This window comes from Odocoileus virginianus, unplaced genomic scaffold (assembly GCF_023699985.2).
Source record: "Odocoileus virginianus isolate 20LAN1187 ecotype Illinois unplaced genomic scaffold, Ovbor_1.2 Unplaced_Scaffold_22, whole genome shotgun sequence".
NCBI classification, from domain to species: Eukaryota; Metazoa; Chordata; class Mammalia; order Artiodactyla; family Cervidae; genus Odocoileus; species Odocoileus virginianus.
The window spans coordinates 256750-271559 of record NW_027224284.1 but is presented as its reverse complement, the minus strand read 5'-3'; the positions used below and the strand labels follow the sequence as shown (position 1 = coordinate 271559).

The 14810-nt window shown below is 40.3% G+C and overlaps 1 pseudogene; it reads right to left on the bottom strand.

Annotated features, from left to right (window-relative positions):
* Positions 1-2459: 2459 nt before the first annotated feature.
* Positions 2460-4630, bottom strand: LOC139033620 (E3 ubiquitin-protein ligase RNF168 pseudogene; annotated as a pseudogene).
* Positions 4631-14810: the final 10180 nt, after the last annotated feature.

Below are 14810 nucleotides of genomic sequence, written 5' to 3'. Positions count from 1 at the left end.
GAGGGCTCAAGCTGAAGAATATGTAACCACTGCTTTAAAGGAACCAGCTCCACTTGGCTGGATAGGATCAGAGCTCATTTCATCCCAAGTCTTGAGTGCCTTTTGGTCTGGAAAAGTGACTTGTCTCCTACTACACACAACTGGGACATTCTCTCTGTAATTATGAATTGTTTTACATAAACTAAAAGAGAATGTCTTTGATCACTAGAGTTTGTCAGTGTTGGATTGCTTCCACTGTGATGTTCTGAAACTTTTTCGCCTCAACATATTAAAGCAGCTCACGTTAGAGACACTTTAACATGAACGTTTTACAGGTGAGACATTATATATATTTTACTGTTTATAATAAATGCCATCTATACAAAAGTCTGGTGTTAATTTTAATGTTGGCACAAGATCTGTTTTCCATGATATGTTAACACCTACAATTTCACTAACTGTTGAGGTTATTTTCTATTGAGATTCTGAAGCCAAAGGAGCCTTGTGTTCTTTTTGTTCATTTTTCTTATTTCCTTGAAATAAGAGATTTTGTATGGTCTTCACTGTGAAGACTTCAGATTAATCCTTGTATTACACTTGGATGTCTCTTAGCTATATAACTTCTAAGTGTAAATCATTGAACTCTTCAAAGAAACATTATAAGGGATAAATCATAATAGGTGTGAAGGAAAGCAGTGTTGTGATACACCTCACTGAGCTGATGAAAGGGGTTGAGGGAACGAAGGAGGAGAAAAGCCTGAGTGATCTCAGGGACGATGCAGAGATGGAACAAACCAGAGTGTGGGGAGAGCTAACGGGTGGACAGAGTGTTCTGGTTAGGAATGTGACCCCACAAGGCAGACAGGACCTCACTGGCAGATGGAGTCCATGGGACCTGGGGTCAGAGAGAAACTAAAGAGGGTGTATGGTCTCTAAGAGGTGTGGGGGACCCGTTAGTCATGAATCCTTCTGCCTTATGCCTGCTTCCTACTTTAAAGGAGGCTCTGGGAACTTCCCTAACTGTCAGTGGACCTGGTCCTTCTCTGCCCTGTAGACCAGTGTTGGAAGTATATGCTATATACTAATGACTGACAGAAAACATTTACTAGTTTATCACAAAAATGCATTTATGGTAGGAGTTTCAGAAAGAGTAACTGAAAAATTAAAATTTACCTTAAAAAAGACGTTAGTCAGGAAAACTTTACACAGACAAATAAGTGGCTACATATACATTACACTGTTTTATATCCTTTTTGGTCATGGACTACTCTGGGAAGATGTAATTACAAAACTAATTAAAGGAGTCCTTAAAATGTAGTCTTAAAAAATATTGGTTTGATGAAAAGAGAGATTTTAGTCTATTTTAGACAAATTTGGTTAGTTTCTAACTACACTTCATTTCAGCACAATCATCACTCAGGGGACAATCATTTATGAAAGGGGAAATTAAAGTTTAAATTAGCTTCAGAATTCTACCCATTATCACCCAATCAATATTGAAGTATATGTCATCAAGTATGAAAAGATTACAGAATTTCAGTTATGTAATTTGCAGGCAAAAAACATAATAATGTATAAAATCATTGATAAACTTAAGCTAGAATTATTAGCTCTAGGACATTTTATTGTATTATTACCTTAAAAGGATGGCAAACTAGACATCAGCAGAAATGCTGTTAAAACTGTTGTTTTTTCGTTCCAAGTTTTTCATATTAATGAAATAAAAGGTTAACAGTCTCTACGTCAAATTTCACAAGTGAAATTGCTGCTCTCTGATTTAACTTTCGGGGATAAGAGAGGGCAAAATCCAAGTATCAACCTTTCCTTTTTTGTGCATAAACACAAATAAGAGTCATTATCAATACAAATGGCAATGTAAGGAAACAACATGTTTAGTCAGGTTCTACATCACAGGATATTACAACATAACTCTGCTACAGTAAATTCCCATTTTGTGTTTTGGAATAGCAGATTACATAGTATGGTGTGAAAAGCAGTAAAACGCACATGCTTTCTGTGTCATTTAGCAAAGAAAAGACAGGAAATAATACATTGCCAAACTCCACCTGCTACTCCATCCTAGACCCAGTTGTCTATCATCCACTCAGTTCCAGTACTTCCAAATTCTCAGTCTAACCCACTCAGTCTCAAGCCAAGATTAACTCCTTTTGCACCAACTTTCCTTTCTCTCAGCTAAGGCATCATTTTCCAGAAAAGTCTGATTCTTCTGACTTCATGATTTAACCCATTTGAAGTCAAAGAAAATGCTGTAATACTGAAAGCAATTAAACTAGAGATGGAAATTAGTGTTGTGGAAGATACACTTCAAGTGCTCTGCAAAAGTAATGAGAAAGTTGCAAGAAAGCAGATTTTAAACTCTGCCTGGCTTCCTTAGTTACTTGGTATATTATAATGTTACTTGGTATATTATATATTATAGCTCTGATTACTAGTCAGGACAAAGAAGTGCTCAAAGGCACTAAAATATGCACCTTGGGGGAAATGCATGGACATTAAGATTTCTTGGGAGTTGGCCAAGGCATTTTTACATCCATAAGGACCGTCAACTTGAACTTAGTCCATCACAGTTATTAAAAAATGAAAGGAGTAGAACTCTTGCTTACAACTGGGTTTGGCAGAAACACATCCATATACTCTGCCCCTGTAATCACACAGGCCTTTAACCAGGGACAATGAGTGTGCCCACAGAACAGCACTAACGAAAAATTTATAAAGAATCTACGATAGAGCTTCACCATCCAGCTTTACTAGGTTGTAAACACTCTTCTTACCCAAGCATTACTTTGTGTATCTGTGAAACATCTGAAAAAATACTTTTCTTTGACTTACCAGGCTGTAGGGAATGAGTCATTTTATGTACAAGTATCTATAGTAGAACTTGGTATTTTCTTGCATTAACTGAATAATGTTACAACTGGAACTTAAAAGAAGGGTGCCAATTTTCACTTTTTGAGGCTCTGTGAGGTACTGGATGCTCTAGATCAGTTTGTCTTTTGAAGCTCCTCTCTTTGGTATTCTCCCTCTGTCCATTTAGTAATTTGCCTGAAGGTGAAGACATAGCCCGTAACTGATATTCATCTGGGGATCCTTTTAGACAGGTTGGCCTCATTTGTTCTTGATTCACCTCTTTCTGATGCTGCAATGCTAATAACCTATCCTGTTCCTGTTTATGTCTCTCAAAAAATAGACGTTCCAAATCTATCAGTTTTGGGATAAAGCGGGCTTGTTTACTCTTGGTCTGAGGAAGCTTTAAGGAACATTTTTCTTCTTTTTGTAGAACAGCGTGGATTGCTGACTGCTTCAGACAAAGATTCCTGGTTTTTTTCTCTGGAGATATCTTTACTGGTCAGTAGGTGAGGCGAGGCTCCTCATTTTCTGTCACAACTGTGTTATTTTTCAGTGTCTATGTCATGTCTGACACTGTACATCCACTCTCTGTTTCGCCAAAAGACTTAACTGCAGCTTCTCCAGAAGAGGAAACTCCAGCTTTAGGTTCTTCATGACTGATGACACATGACTCTCTTTCATGACTGCTTTGTTTGGTTTTCACTTTTCCTTCAAGGTACCATTCTCCACCACTGGCACATAACTGAGGTCTAGGTGACTCCACTGAAGCTTCTGCATCTCACTTTTGAACTTCAAGGCATATTTGAGGAGAAAGTGCTGGCATATCTTCCTCAATTTCTGTGTCTTGCCATGTAGGTTTCTTCCTATCACTGCTGTCAGTTTCCTTGGACCTGGAAGTTTCCCTGTCTTCTTCTACAACTTCAGACTGTGACGCTGACTCAAGTTGAGAATTCAGTGACAAATTCTTTTGAATATCGCCAGTGCTTTTTTGTTTGCTCTTCCTTTTCCTTTGTGACTCGGTTGTGACGGGATTAGATTTTTTGAAATCCGAGCAGAAAGCCGAGACACTTTCCTCACAGACATTGCTCATATTAAGGCTTGGCCTTCTTGCCAGCGCTACATCACTTTTCAGTTGTTCTTCCATCTCTCTGAGCCTTTTTTCTGCCTGTCTCTTTTCCTCTTCTTCCTCCTCTGCCAGTAGTCTCTGTGTGTATTTTTCACTGGCTTTGTTTTCTTCCTTCTGAATGGCTTGTCGCTCTGCCTCCACCTTGCTTCTCTCCTCCTCATATTCTCTTCTTAATCCCCCAGGTTGACTTAATAGATGAACTGGCTGAAGTCATCAACGATTTCCTCTGATTGTTGCCCAGAGACTCTAAGCCGGCATTCCTCTGGATAGTGTTTTTGAATTATCTCCCACAGTTCCATATTGACAAGAGAATTTCTTCGGGTGTGGTACCGAGTCCACGAAGAGACCCGGCGGCAACAGAAAGGACAGCACAAATTTGCCTTCTCCACAGTCGATTTGAAGCATGCTTTACAGAGCGTTGGTTGCAAGGCAGTGTCACAGGCTCAATGAGGATTTCCACACCGATGTGGCACGGGCATTCCAACAAGGAAGGGATGGTGCCTTTGGGTACAGCCATTTTAATATGCTAATAAGGTGTATTCAACATCAATACCAGAATGCCAGGATTGGGAGCACCGGAATGTCTTTAAGTAAAAAGGTTCTGTGGGCCAGGTAAACAGTACGACCCCAGAAGGCGGTGTATTTGTCCGTGTTAAAGACAAGTATCCCAAAAGGAAGCAAACAAACGTTGACTGCCCCAGGCACTGACAACCGTTGCAGTACGGCAGTGGTGGGCACAGGGCTCTCTAGTGAGGCAGAAGGCAGGCGTCAAGTTCCATTCCTCCCTGTTTCCAGGTGAGGCTTCTCCCTTAGTTCTGAGAAGCTAAGCCCGAGACCGCTGAGGTGCACAGGCCCCAGGCCACCACCCCACGAAGGCCAATGCTTCTTCCGGGATGCCGCCCCAGCAGAGGGACTTCCATTTGACCTTTGCTGTGGGGTCGCGCCTGTGCACTTCTCAGGGCTCGGAGCCGACCCTCCTCTCTCTTGTGCAGTGCAAGTTGCTCACGGGTGTCTGATTCTTTGCGACCCCATGGACTATACAGTCCATGGAATTCTCCAGGCTAGAATACTGGAGTGGGCAGCCTTTCCCTTCTCCAGGGGATCTTCCCAACCCAGGGATCGAACCCAGGTCTCCTGCATTGCAGGTGGATTCTTTACCAACTGAGCTATCAGGGAAGCCTAATCCTGGGGGCGGTGCTGTAGCAATCTCAAATGGGCTAGTGAGGTCACAACACTCTCCCTCTTGCCTTTTTCTTATAGGACACCAATCCTATAGATGTAGAGTCTGCACTAAATACAGGATGGTTTCATGTCAATTGCATGATTTCATGTAGTTTCATGCCACAGACCTTATTCCCCAAAATGGTCTCATCACAGGTTCAGGGATTGCGGTTTGGACATGTCTTTCATATGTCAACCCATTATAGTGATACCAGGGTTGGAAAACTAAAATGAGATCTTACCTTTTGTAGATCAGTATACAAACACATGCCTACATGCATGAATATATAAGTGCCTGCATAAGAAAGAATATAATGCATTCTTGAACAATGAAATGCGGATAAAAACATTCAGCAAGTGTTTGGGGGTTGTACGTTTTGGGGAAAGGTTGCTTTTCCGCTCTTCATTATATTATTTATTTTTTACCTAGAAGAGATGTCTATTGTTCTTGCAAGTGTTAAAAACATGAAATGGCAGGGAAGCAAGTACATTCTTACTACATCCCCAGAAAAGCCTTTAGAACGGTAATATTTTTTCAGGGACAGGAAGCGAGATGAGAGGTTGAGGCAGCCCCTTCCTCCATATAACAAGAAAATTCCCCTCCAATAACAACCAAAATGGTGAATATCAGTGCTTTCAATTTCTTGTTATTAAATTGGAAGAAAATACTGGACCTCAGTTTGACATTTTAAATTTTTAAATGGAGGATAATTGCATTACAATGCTGTGCTGGTTTCTGCCATAGAACGTTACAAATCAGTTGTAACTATGTATATGTATCCTCTCCCTCTCCCCTCCCCTCCCCCTATCCTGCCCCTTTAGTTCATACAAAGCTCCAGTCTAGGTTCCCTGTGTTATATAGCAACTTCTCACTAGCTGTCTATTTTACACGTGGTAGTGTGTGTGTGTGTGTGTGTGTGTGTGTGTGTGTGTGTATAGTGCTACTTTTTCAATTCATCTCACCCTCTCATTCCCCTGCTATGTCCTAAAGTCTGTTCTCTGTTCTGTTTCTCCATTCCTTCCCTGCAAATAGGTTCATCAATGCCATTTTTCTAGATTTCATATATATGCTTTAATATACTGTATTTGGTTTTCTGTGACTTACATCACTCTGTATAACAGTCTCTAGGTTCATCCACCTCACTTAACTGACTCAAATTTGTTCCTTTTTATGGCTGAGTAATATTCCATGGTATATATGTACCACTACTTCTTTGTCTATTCATCCATTGATGGATATGTAGGTTGCTCCTGTGTCCTGTCTATTGTAAATAGTGCTGCAGTAAAGATTAGGGTACATGTTTCTTTTTGAGTTGTGGGTTTCTCAGGGTATATGCCCAGTAGTGGAATTGCTGGATCATATGATAGTTTTATTCTTAGTTTTTTTCAGGAATCTCCATACTGTTCTCCATAGTGGCTGTATCAATTTACATTCCCACCAACAGTGTGCAAGAGGGTTCCCTTTTCTCCACATCCTCTCCAGCATTTATTGTTTGTAGATTTTTTGATGATAGCCATTCTGACTGGTATGAGGTGGTACCTCATTGTAGTTTTGATTTGCATTTCTCTAATAATGAGTGATGTTGAGCATCTTTTCATGTATTTATTGGCCATCTGCCTGTCTTTGGAGAAGTTTCAGTCTTCTGCCTATTTTTTTGATTGGGTTGTTTGCATTTCTGATATTTAGCTGACTGAGATGCTTATATATTTTGGAGATTCATTCTTTGTCAGTTTTTTTTTTTTGTTTGGAATACTTTTTGCTCCCATTCTGAGGGCTGACTTTTCAGTTTGTTTATACTTTCCCTTGCTGTGCAAAAACTTTTAAGTTTTATTAGATTGCATTTGTTAATTTCTGCTTTTATTTCCATTAGTTTAGGAGGCGGGTCCAAGAGGATCATGCTACAGTTTATGGCATAGAGTATTCTGCCTGTGTTTTCTTCAAACAGTTTTATAATTTCTGGCCTTACACTTAAGTCTTTAGTTCAGTTTGAATTTGTTTTTGTGTATGGTTTTCCAAAGAGTTGTGTGCCCTGATGACAATGAGTCTTATCAGGTGAGAGGTAGCAGTGGGCACTAGTTAGATGTGGGGCTCAGCAGCCACCTAGAATCTGTTCACATCTTAGTCTTATGACTGCTTAGCCCTGCCCTCAATGTGCCTCATTTCCCTGATGTTTAAAGATGGGCAACAGTAGCTTCTCCTCATAGATTGGTGAGGGTTTAATGAGAAACTACAGGTTTAGCACTTACAACAGTGTGGGGAACTGAGGGAGTCAGCAATAATAATCAACAATTCTTAGAATTATCATGCCTAAATTGGCCATTGGTGTTTCTATTCCCATTTTTATGATTACATGGGCCTGTATTATGTGTGACTTTTTGTGACCCCATGGACTCTAGCCCACCAGGCTCCTCTGTCCATGAGATTCTCCAGGCAAGAATATTGAAATGGGTTGTCATGACCTCCTCGAAGTTATCTTCTCAACCCAGGGATCGAGCCCCTGTCTCTCAGCTCTCCTGCACTTGCAGATGGGTTCTTTTATCACTAGCATCACCCAGGAAGCCCACATTGGTATTCCTCCAAAGAAAGCAGTTGTATAAAATGATAAGTAGGCCATCACCTGATTACCATGCTATAAGGTGAACACTTACATTTATATAGCAAAATGTCTCAAAAACAAATATATACTCAAATGTTAAGAATTCTTCTCCATAAATAATATGGTTTTAAGAGGTTTTAATGATTTTTTCCTAAATGCATTTTTCATTTTTTTCTACAAATAGAGTGTCTTGGATAAATCTTCTTAAGTGAATAATGCAAAGAAATGAAAGAGAACAACGGGATGGGAAAGACTAGAGATATCATCAAGAAAATTAAGATATCAAGGGAACATTTTATTGCAAGGATGGGCACAATGAAAGATGGAAACAGCAAGGACCTAACAAAAGCAAAAGAGATTAAGAAGAAGTGGCAAAAACACATAAGAACTATACAAAAAAGATAGTAGTGACCCAGAAAGCCACGATGGTGTGGCTACTCACCTAGAGCCAGACATCCTGCAGTGTGAAGTCAAGTGGGCCTTAGGAAACATGATTATGAAAAGCCAGTGGAAGTGATGGAATTCCAGCTGAGCTATTTAAATCCTAAAAGATGATGCCATTAAAGTGTTGCACTCAACATGTCAGCAAATTTGGAAAACTCAGCAGTGGCCACAAGGACTAGAAAAGTCAGTTTTCATTCCAATCCCAAAGAAGGCCAAGGCCAAAGAATGCTCAAGCTACCATACAATTGAGATCATTTCACATGCCAGCAAGGTCATGCTCAAAAACCATCAAGTTAGGGTTCATCAGTATGTGAACTGAGAACTTCCAGAGGCACAGATGGATTTAGAAAAGGCAGAGGAACCAGAGATCCACTGGCAGCCTCCATTGGGTCATAGAAAAAGCAAGGGGCTTCCAGAAAAACACCTGTACTAAGTCGCTTCAGCTGTGTCTGACTCTTTGCGACCCTATGGACCATAGCCTGCCAGGCCCCTCTGTCCAAGGGATTCTCCAGGCAAGAATGCTGGAGTGGATTGCCATGCCCTCCTCCAGGGGATCTTCCTGACCCAGGGATTGAACTTGCATCTCTTATGTCTCCTGCACTGGCAGGTGGGTTCTTTACCACTACTGCCACCTGTTAGCATATGAAGTGAGCACAGCTGTACCATAGTTTGTACATTCTTTGGCATTGCGTGTCTTTGGGATTGGAATGAAAACCGACCTTTTCCAGTCCTGCAGCCACTGCTGAGTTTTCCAAATTTGCTGGCCTATTAAGTGCATCACTTTAACACCATTCACATTTTTGGATTTGAAATAGCTCAGCTGGAATTCCATCACATCCAGTAGCTGTGTTCCTAGTAATGCTTTCCTAAGGCCCACTTGACTTCACACTCCAGGATGTCTGGCTCTAGGTGAGTGATCACACCACTGTGGTTATCTGGGTCATTAAGATCTTTTTGTATAGTTCTTCTGTGTATTCTTGCCACCTCTTCTTAATATCTTCTGCTTCTGTTAGGTCCACATATTTCTGTCCTTTATTGTGCTCATCTTTGCATGAAATGTTCCTTGGTATCTCCAATTTTCTTGAAGTGATCTCTAGTCTTTCCCATTCTATTGTTTTCCTCTATTTCTTTGCATTGTTCACTTAAGAAAGCTTTCTTATCTCTCCTTGCTATTCTTTGAAACTCTGCATTCAGATGGGTATAGCTTTCCTTTTTTCTTTTGCCTTTTGCTTCTCTTTTTTCCTCGGCTATTTGTAATGCTTTCTCAGACAACCATTTTGCCCTTTGATATTTCATCTTCTTGGGGATGGTTTTGATCACCATCTCCCACGAAATGTTATGAACCTCTGTCCATAGTTCTGAGAGGGTAACAGGCAGGAAGGCCAGGGGTCTCCAAATGGAGGAAATAGGCTGCAAGTGCCAGACATTTTTATCTCTCTTAAGCAGCAGGAGGAAACAAACTAGCGATATTTTTTTCCTTCTCTATACAAATTTAAAAGGAGGTTTCTCTTAAAATACTGTGTTGCCATGACACCTGGTTTCACTATTCTCAAACCTCGAGTTAACCAATGCATTTTTCTTATGGAAATGTTTGTCTTAAGCTATGTTAATGTGCTATGCATTGATCCCAGACTCTGTCGTCAAGTGGGTTCCGCCAAATGGCTCAGAACCTACTTGACAATGTTATACTCAGATATTGTTCCCTTAATCTATGTAAATGAAACTATTTGTATGGTAATCTGCCCTTCTACAAGATTCAAGTCAATCATTTTATGGCCTGGGATGAATCATCTGGTGCCAAGATTATCACAAAATGCAATTTATGGATGAGGGGCCTGGTGCCATTCTGAGTTTTAAGACATTCCTTTCTTTTCATTAACAGACTGCTAGTGACTATATAACATCCAGCTGAAGACTAGCAGGGGGGTACTCTTTCTGCCCCCTTCTGATGCCTATGTCAGAAGCTTTCTTTATCTCCTTTATACTTTAATAAAAATTTATTACACAAAAGCTCTGAGTAATCAGCCTCGTCTCTGGCCCCAGATTGAATTCGTCTCCTCTGGAGGCCAAGAATCCCAGCGTCTTATCATCGTTCAGCAGCAACCTTTCAGTTCTTCACCCATTCTATCAGATCTAATCCCCTGAATCTATTTTTCACTTCCACTGTATAACCATAAGGGATTTGATTTAGGTCATGCCTGAATGGCCTAGTGGTTTTCCCTACTTTCTTCAATTTAATCCTGAATTTAACATTAAGCAGCTCCTGATCTGAGCCAGTCAACTCCTGGTCTTGTTTTTTCTGAGTGCATAGAAATTCTCTACTTTTGGCTGCAAAGAATATAATCAGTCTGATTTTGGTATTGACCATCTGGTGATATCCATGTGTAGAGTCATCTCTTGTGTTGTTGGAAGAGGGTGTTTGCTATGACCAGTGCATTCTCTTGGCAAAACTCTATTGGGCTTTGCCCAGCTTCATTTTGTACTCCAAGGCCAACTTTCTTGAAACTCCAGGTATCTCTTGACTTCCTCCTTTTGCATTCCAATGCCCTATGAAGAAATGGACATCTTTTTCTGGTGTTTGTTCTAGACATTCTCTGGGAATGCTTCAATACCATGCGGACTCACTTCATATAATTTGCAATTACTTACTCCAGACTTAACAAGCAAGATTTAATGATTATTTTGTAATACTGTTTTTTTGTGTGTGATACTGCTTTATTTTTAAAGGGTTTCAAGTATGTAGAACAGTATAAATTGTCATCCTAGTAAAGATCTGTTCTAAGAACTCACCCCTCCTTTAGTAAATCTTATTGTGGTTCAGAACCCAAATGCAACCATCTGTTCCACTATTTATGTAACTTGAAACCAAGCCTAATTCATCATTCCTAGAATTTGCTCATTGCTCTGGGTTATCAGGCATCAGAATGATCACCTACTCCCCCCCAAATTATCTTCAGATATAACTTCCTAATATTTTCTTTGCTAGTATTTTAAAGACATTCAAAATCTCAACAAAACAAATCACATTTGCTTATCTTCTGCTTATGGCTCAAACAAAGCTCAGATATTAAGACAAAAAACTAATTAAAAAAACTCATGCTGTTGTGAAGTTAATGAAGTTTCCTAAAATACATCATTCTTTGAAAAGGGACTTTGGGTCATTACTTTGGAAAAAGAGAAAGGATCTGATGGTAGAATAATATATAGTAGCAGCTTATTTTGAAACCAAGGTTCATATTGTCAAGAGTGATTTGAAGCAGCTTCTCTAAACAAACCATTTAGAGTATTAATAGCAATGCTGATTTGTTTTGCATCGATAGAGCACACATATATTTCCAGATTAAGAAACCCTAATTGGTATCCTGTAATTTTAGAGGCAACCAGTTGTTTTTAAATGTTCTAAAAACACACGTATATATGAGGTATATGCACGTATTTTACATACAAAGATACATGAACATCTAGATATTCATGTACACATGTATGTATATAAAATATGAACCTTTTTTTTAAAATTAGTGTTTATAATGATCATTACTCCTACAGCTAAATGTCTATAAATTGACTTTTGAGAAACCAACCATAGTATCAATTTTGCTTTACAAGAAACCTGTTCCTGAGGAATACGTCATGTACTTCTGAAGATACTTCGAGGCCTAAGGGAGATTAGTGAGCCAGCACCAGCACCTAAGTGAATCCTAAGGAACGGCTTATTCATGAGAATCTGGCCCTTTTTCACTTTAAAGGTTTAAATTATTGAGCTCACTTCAAAGGTCACTCTTGATAGTCCCTGCTAATATTTACAGGCGAAACGACTTTTCACAATGAAGGAGAGTATGTAATGAAACCCGATAGCGTGGTTTTTTTAAAAAATATTTTCAATATTATAATTTGAAAATAACATGGCTCATTACATTTTAAAAAATTGCTACCCTGGACAGAATGAAATGTGAGTACTCAAAGAAATTAGGATTCTGACATGTTCTGGAGGCTTCAGGACATAATGGGAAAAACTTTAGTGAAATCTAGGTTTCATGACTAAGCACATATTAAAAAGCAGTTTTCCCCTTTTATCTAGCTTCTCCTAACTTCTAATTATGCTTGTTTTTGTTGTTTAGTTGCTGAATCATGTCGATCCTTTGCGACTCCATGGACTGCAACATGCCAGGCTTCCCTGTCCTTCACCATCTCCGGAGTTTGCTTAAACTCATGTCCATTGAGTCGGTGATGCCATCCAATCATCTCATCCTCTGCCACCAACTTCTTTTGCCTTCTATCTTTTCCAGCATCAGGATCTTTCCCAGTGACTCAGCTCTTCACATCAAGTGGCCAAAGTATTGGAGCTTCAGCTTCAGCATCAGTCCTTCCAATGAGTATTCAGGATTGATTTCCCTTAAGATTGACTGGTTTGATCTCCTTGCTCTCCAAGGGACTCTCAGGAGTCTTCTCTAGCACCACAAATCAAAGACATCTATTCTTCAGGACTATATTCAGACTTAAATTGAATAAAGTAGGGAAAACCACTAAGCAATTCAGGTATGACCTAAATCAAGTCCCTAATGATTATACAAGGAACATGACAAATAGATTCAGGGGATTAGATATGGTAGACAGAGTACCTGAAGAACTACAGACAGAGGTTACTAATACTGTACAGAAGGCAGTGATCAAAACCATCCCCAAGAAAAAGAAATGCAAAAAGGCAAAATGGTTGTCTGAGGAGGCCTTAAAAATAGCTGAGAAAAGAAGAGAAGTGAAAGGCAAAGGAGAAAAGGAAAGATATACCCACCTTAATGCAGAGTTTCAAAGAATAGCAAGGGGAGATAAGCAGGCATTCTTAAGTGGACAATGCAAAGGAATAGAGGAAAACAATAGAATGGGAAAACCTAGCGATCTCCTCAAGAAAACCAGAGATGCCAAAAGAACATTCCATGCAAAGATGGGCACAATAAAGGACAGAAACTGTTTGGACCTAACAGAAGCAGAAGGTATTAAGAAGAGGTGGCAAGAATACACAAAAGAACTGCACAAAAAAAAAGGCCTTAATGACCAAGATAACCACGATGGTGTGATCACTCACCTAGAGCCAGATGTCCTGGAATGCGAAGTCAAGTGGGCCTTAGGCAGCGTTACTAAGAACACAGCTCATGGAGGTGATGGAATTCCAGCTAAGATATTTCAAATCATAAAGGATGCTGCTGTTGCAGTACTGCACTCAATATGTCAGCAAACTTGGAAAACTCAGAAGTGGCCACAGGACAGGAAAAGTTGTTTTATTCCAATCCCAAAGAAAGGCAATGCCAAAGAATGTTCAAACTACCACACAGTTGTACTCATTTCACGTGCTAGCAAGGTAATGCTCAAAATCTTTCATGCTGGGCTTCAAGTATGTGAACTGAAATTTCCAGAGGTCCAAGATGGATTTAGAAAAGGCAGAGGAATGAACCAGACATCAAATTGCCACCATTCTTTGGATCATAGACAAAGCAAGAGAGTTCCAGGAAAGCATCCACTTCTGCTTCATTGACTACACTAAAGCTTTTAACTGTGTTCAGTTCAGTTCAGTCGCTCAGTTGTGTCTGACTCTTTGCGACTCCATGGACTGTGGCACTTCACAGCTTCGCTGTTCATCACCACCCCCCTGAGCTTGCTCAAACTCATGTCTATCGAGCCGGTGATGCCATCCAACCATCTTATCCTCTGTTGTCCCCTTCTCCTCCCACATTCAATCTTTCCCAGCATCAGGGTCTTTTCAGTGAGTCAGTTCTTTGCATCAGGTGGCCAAAGCATTGGAGCTTCAGCTTCAGCATCAGTCCTTTCAATGAATATTCAGGACTGGTTTCCTTTAGAATTGACTGGTTTGAACACCTTGCAGTCCAGTTCAGTTCAGTTCAGTCACTCAGTTGTGTCCGACTCTTTGCAACCCCATGAATCGCAGCACGCCAGGCCTCCCTGTCCATCACAAACTCCCAGAGTTTACTCAAACTCATGCCCATCGAGTCGGTGATGCCATCCAGCCATCTCATCCTCTGTCATCCCCTTCTCCTCCTGCCCCCAATCCCTCCCAGCATCAGGGTCTTTTCCAATGAGTCAACTCTTCGCATGAGGTGGCCAAAGTATTAGAGTTTCAGCTTCAGCATCAGTCCTTCCAATGAACACCCAGGACTTATCTCCTTCAGGATGGACTGGTTGGATCTCCTTGCAGTCCAAGGGACTCTCAAGAGTCTTCTCCAACACCACAGTTCAAAAGCATCAATTTTTCGGCACTCAGCTTTCTCCACAGTCCAGCTCTCACACCCATACATGACCACTGGAAAAACCATAGCCTTGATCAGACAGACCTTTGTTGGCAAAGTAATGTCTCTGTTTTTTAACATGCTGTCTAGGTTGGTCATAACTTTCCTTCCAAGGAGTAAGCGTCTTTTAATTTCATGGTGCAGTCACCATCTGCAGTGATTTTGGAGCCCCCCAAAATAAAGTCTGACACTGTTTCCACTGTCTCCCATCTATTTCCCATGAGGTGATGGGACCAGATGCCATGATCTTAGTTTTCTGAATGTTGAGCAATCTTAATT